The 5,464-nt window shown below is 46.9% G+C and overlaps 1 long non-coding RNA gene across 1 annotated transcript; it reads left to right on the top strand.

Moving 5' to 3' along the window:
• Positions 1 to 4,307: 4,307 nt before the first annotated feature.
• On the top strand, positions 4,308 to 4,974 carry LOC134635431 (uncharacterized). The gene is made up of 3 exons (XR_010094951.1): positions 4,308 to 4,323; positions 4,635 to 4,737; positions 4,848 to 4,974. It is a non-coding gene; the product is annotated as an uncharacterized LOC134635431 (long non-coding RNA).
• Positions 4,975 to 5,464: the final 490 nt, after the last annotated feature.

Raw genomic sequence — 5,464 nt, 5'->3', positions numbered from 1 at the left:
GAGGAAACAACTCTCAACTTCACATCATCATCATCATCATCATCATCGTCGTCTCCTTCTCAGCAGTGTTCGCGTAAACCGGCCTAAGTGAGGACCTCGGACTCTCTTTGCCTCCTAGTCCTGCGACCTCCTTCTGTTCCGTTCTCCTGCTCCTCACAGGCGAGCGCTTACCGTGATGGGCCTCGGGTTACGCGTAAACCGGCCTTCGAGAGGAGCAGGGATGTTCTCTACTCCACGATTACTATGGGGTCAAAGCGTACCCACGATGGGGTATTTCACAACCCCAATACACATTCGTGAGTTACAATGGCAAACACTGGGGTCTGGAGGGACCCCGAACCGCCATTCGTAAGTTACGATGGCAAACACTGGGGTCCGGAGGGACCCCGAACCGCCGGAGGAAACAACTCTCAACTTTAGATCGTCATCATCATCATCATCATCATCATCGTCGTCTCCTTCTCAGCAGTGTTCGCGTAAACCGGCCTAAGTGAGGACCTCGGACTCTCTTTGCCTCCTAGTCCTGCGACCTCCTTCTGCTCCATTCTCCTGCTCCTCGCAGGTGAGCGCTTTGCCGGATGGGCCTTGGGTTACGCGTAAATGGGCCTGAGTGAGGACCTCGGGCTCTCCGTTGCTCCTCGTCCTCCTTGCTCCTTCTCCTTCGTTCTCAAGCGCCTCGCTAGTGAAAGAGAAGCTGTTTGGCCTTCCTATTACGCGAACACCGCCCTCCAGTTGGACCTCGGGCTCTCCGTTGCTCCTCGTCCTCCTTGCTCCCTCTACATCGTTCTCAAGCGCCTCGCTAGTGAAAGAGAAGCTGTTTGGCCTTCCTATTACGCGAACACCCCCTATGGTGAGGACCTCGGGCTCTCCGTTGCTCCTCGTACTCCTTACTCCCTCCACATCTTTCTCAAGCGCCTCGCTAGTGAAAGAGCAGCTCTGTGGCCTGCCTACTACGCGAACACCGCCCTCCGTTTGGACTTCAGACACTCCTTGCCTCCTCCTCATCCTTGCTCCCTCTACATCTTTCTCAAGCGCCTCGCTAGTGAAAGAGCAGCTCTGTGGCCTGCCTACTACGCGAACACCACCCTCCGTTTGGACTTCAGACACTCCTTGCTTCCTCCTCATCCTTGCTCCCTCTACATCGTTCTCAAGTGCCTCGGTAGCGTACGCTTAGGTCTGCGGAGGGCGGGTTACGCGAACACAGCCTTTCGTTTGGACCTCGGACCCTCGCTCTCACGGGCCTAGCTGGCGAGCCCTTAGCTTTGGGGAGGGTGGGTTTCGCGAACACCACCGTCTTTGAGGAACCCAGAACCTCCTACACACACACACACACACACACACACACACACACACACACACACACACACACACACACACACACGAGGCAGTGAGGAGGAGAAGGAGGTTGTTGCTACGCCCGCGTCGCGAAACCAGGGCTCATTGTGTGTGCGCCCGGAGCAGCTACGGGGAAACACGTGGGACAACCGACCAGTTTGGGGTCATGGTTTATTCAACGCGTATTTTCAGTGTGGTCTAACTTGGTAATCTGATCTGAAAGACTTTCCCTGAATGTGCCTTAATTTCACCTCTTTTTCCTTTCTCCTTTTCTTAGCTTACTGAAAATGTTGGCGACCAAAGGCCGGATTCAGGGACATGTGCTGCTTGTGCTACTCGCGTTACGTGGGCAAACTGCTCGCTGTCATCATCGATACAAAGGTAAAGTGCAATCCCAGGGTTGTGTGCTGCTTGTGGTACTCGATTTATGTAGACAAACTGCTTGCTGTCAACATCGATACAAAGATAACAAAAGAATAGCCTAGTGTAACGTAGTGTTTCATGTTTTGTTTTGTTTTTTTCTAGAATGATTCAAATGTAACCATCGTTTCTCCAACCCCGCAGGCTCTGCGACCCGTGAAGAACTGAGACTCCTTCTGGTCGGTAAAACAGGCTCGAGAAAGAGTGCGTCCGGAAACACCATCCTGGGGGATGCGTACGCTTTCAAAGAGGACGTTTCGCCCGAGTCTGTCACCGACGGCTGTCTCAGAAAAGAGGCAGAGGGCGAAGACATAAGAAAAATCGCTGCGATCGACACTCCGGGGCTGTCTTCTGGATGAAATAGATGAAATGATGGTGGATTTCAATGGAGGAAACCACTACACCAACGAGATGTATAAGGCGGCCCAGAAGAAACTCGAAAGAGAAAGGCTGAAGAGGAGAAAGGAGGAAGAGCAAAGAAAAAGGGAAGAAGAGGAGAGGATCGAATTGAAGGAGCGGTGTAAATTCTTCGGCCTCGCTTCCCTGGGATTATTTGGCGCAGGAGCGTACTTTACATCTTATGTTCTCATGGGGCTCGGTGGAGCCCTTGGATATTCTCAGTAAAATTGTACACTGGCAATGTTCGCTTAGCTAAACCCACCCCGTTTCTCCTTGTTACACTACGAAGGCTGAGTTTCATTTCACTTGTTTTCTCGGATTTCTAGTTCTAATGCAGTCTATGTACTTACTTACTTACTTACTTACTTACTTACTTACTCGCTGAATGTTTGCCTATGCTGTAGCTGTTCTATGAAGTGGCTATAAACAACGACAAAAAAAAATAAGCCCCCCTTTCTAATATTTTCAAAAGAAGGCGATTGTCTCGTTCGTTCGGAAACCTTTTTTTTTGTCAAAACCGTCTCCCTCGCTCAATACCGAGGGAGATAAAAAGAAAGAGATGGACTCTGCACCCCTGCGTCGCGACGAGGAGGACCGTTCCTCGGACAGCTCAACTGACAGTTCCTCGGAAGAGGGGGAGATACTGTCCGACGCGGAGTGTGATGCAGCGGCGGGCGAGCGGCAAGACGCCGAGCTTGACGGTTGGGCGTCTTCTTTACTCGTCGATACCGTGAAAACTGCGGTGTATCACCTACTCGACATAGTGATCAACGAGTACCGCACCGACGCGTGCAACGGGTGCAAGATCAATCACCCCAGCCAGAGACAACACGAGTGTCTGCGAGTCTTGGAGGATGACTTTTACGCCGAACATTATTACAGCATCAGGAAAAGACTCCTCACGCCTCGTTTCATTCCTTCCATTCAACGTCTCCTGATCGCCCGCAACATTGAAGCGGACGACGTCAAGGTCGGCACCGTGGCGGAGACGCTGTTGCATGAGCTGAAATCGGCGAGGAAAATCTTCGACGCCATCACCGAGGCCTACGACAAACTGGTGGGAGAGGATGTGGTGAAAATCGGCCAGCTGCGAGTGGTCACAGAGTGTTACAAAGGAGATTACTGAGATTCGTTTGTAACGAAAGGCTGATTCTTTCAATGCACGCATCCTACGGTGATATTTTTATCATGTATTCACAGCCACCGGAGGCGCTGTACAGCACCGAGCGCCTGAAACACGGACAGTTTGTTGATATTGTAATCAAAAATAAAGCCCCGGGGGGGAGGGGGGGGCGTTTTAAAAACGCACCCCCCCCATTGCGCATGTCCCTAAAATGGTATGCCTGGATAGGTCGTCATTTCCCTCTGTGGCTGCCACTCCCATTTCAATTTTTCTCCTAGTTTCGGGCAGGCTCTATGACGTTCGTCCACAGGAGGCGCTGTACAGCACCGAGCGCCTGAAACACGGACAGTTTGTTGATATTTTTTTAATGTAAACCTTCTTTTTTTTTCATGTAAACCTGTTCTTGACATATCTACTGAGATTCGTTTGTCTTGAAAGGCTGATTCAACCCCGTTGTTGACTTTTATTTTGCCTTCCAGATTGCCTCAGTTGTATCGTGAGTGTAATTTCAAATAAAATAAAATAAAACTCAGAAGCGTCTGTGTGTTGTATTCTTCTTCTTCTTCTTCTCATTATTATTATTATTATTATTATTATTATTATTATTATTATTATTATTGTGATTATTATTATTATTTTCATTATTATTATTATTATTATTATTATTATTATTATTATTATTATTGTGATTATGCTTCATTTTCATGTACTGGGGTATCAATGACCCCCATGGTGCCGCAGCATCTTCTGTGCGTGGTCCCCAAGTGCTACGTTTTCTTTCCCGATCCCCTGACGAACCCATTAGAATCGCTCTGGGGCACTCTTCGACCCCAAATGATCGTTCTGTTTTTTTTTTTACATTTTCATACACCGGTCTCTACTGAGGGTGGGGTACTCTGGGACCCCCGGGGTCTGGGGCTGCCCCGAAGGGGAGCACGAGGGTTAACATTTTCATTCACCGGTCTCTACTGAGGGTGGGGTACTCTGGGACCCCCGGGGTCTGGGGCTGCCCCGAAGGGGAGCATGAGGGTTAAAAGAAAGCACAAGTAAAACCTTTTTATTCACAAACATATCTTTGATTGTTAAGAATTTATGATCTTGTCTTTTATACATATCTGTGGTGCTTGCATACTGCAATATCACCACATAATATAGTCCAAAAAGTGGAAGTTTGTAAACTTTTTAAAAATGCAAAGCCGTGTACACTTGTGCACTTCAAAAATTCATTGTATGCTGTACCTTCTTGCACGTCTCTGTTTCCTGTGTGTGTTGTTAGAAATCAAACTAACTTTAGGAAACAATATGCCAAAAGCATATTTACAATTACTTAAGACCGTTTTTAATTTCTTTTCTTTAGACCAAATCCCCTGTACACATATACGGACTCAGAGGATGAGTTTTTTTGTGGGGAAAGCCTACAAAAAAACGGTTTCCCCAGGCCCCTCGAGTGAAAATACCAGGTAATAAAATACTGTCTAGTGTCTGTGTACATATCTGTGTCTGACACGAGGAAACTTTTTTGACAAGTTGTCTGTATTCTTAAATACTTAAATTATCTTTTTCTAAACAGCCCTCATCACTCCGCAGTCTGCCCCCCAGCCCACTGATAGCAACCATCATAATGCCCCACCCAGCTTCCGGCACCTTTCGCCACTCCGGCACAAACCGACACAGCTTTGCGATCTCGCCAGCATGCAGAGTCTGATGTCTTCCCTATAGATGGTATGCTTTTAAAAAAGCTTTAAAGCTGCATCACAATGTCATTGTACTCTTATGTAAAAAAAAAAAAAACCTAATTTATACTCCTGAATGTCATCTTGTTGTGATTTTTTTTTTTCTGTAGATTCCAGAGACTCTGTGAGGCCACTATTACAAGGCAAGTTTGAAAATCTTGGAATTTCACAGTTTACATGGTATAACAAATATATGTGACAGGCAAAAACTAGTAAACACTTTTAGCAGTTACAAGAACTAACAAATGAATATCCAACAAAAGGGAATAGAAATACATTGCACTGCCAATACTTTGGTTTATTCTTTGTATGACTTGAAAATCAGGCTTTAGGGAAAACTAAATGACATGTTTCTATCATCAATTACATGAAGTAAACACACAAGCACTTGCATACACATTTAAGACATGAGACACGCTAATTCCATCTCATAAAATGTGTCTATAGGTGAGAC

This window comes from Pelmatolapia mariae, linkage group LG2, assembly GCF_036321145.2.
Source record: "Pelmatolapia mariae isolate MD_Pm_ZW linkage group LG2, Pm_UMD_F_2, whole genome shotgun sequence".
Classification (NCBI taxonomy): Eukaryota; Metazoa; Chordata; class Actinopteri; order Cichliformes; family Cichlidae; genus Pelmatolapia; species Pelmatolapia mariae.
This window is presented reverse-complemented; position numbering and strand designations above follow the sequence as displayed.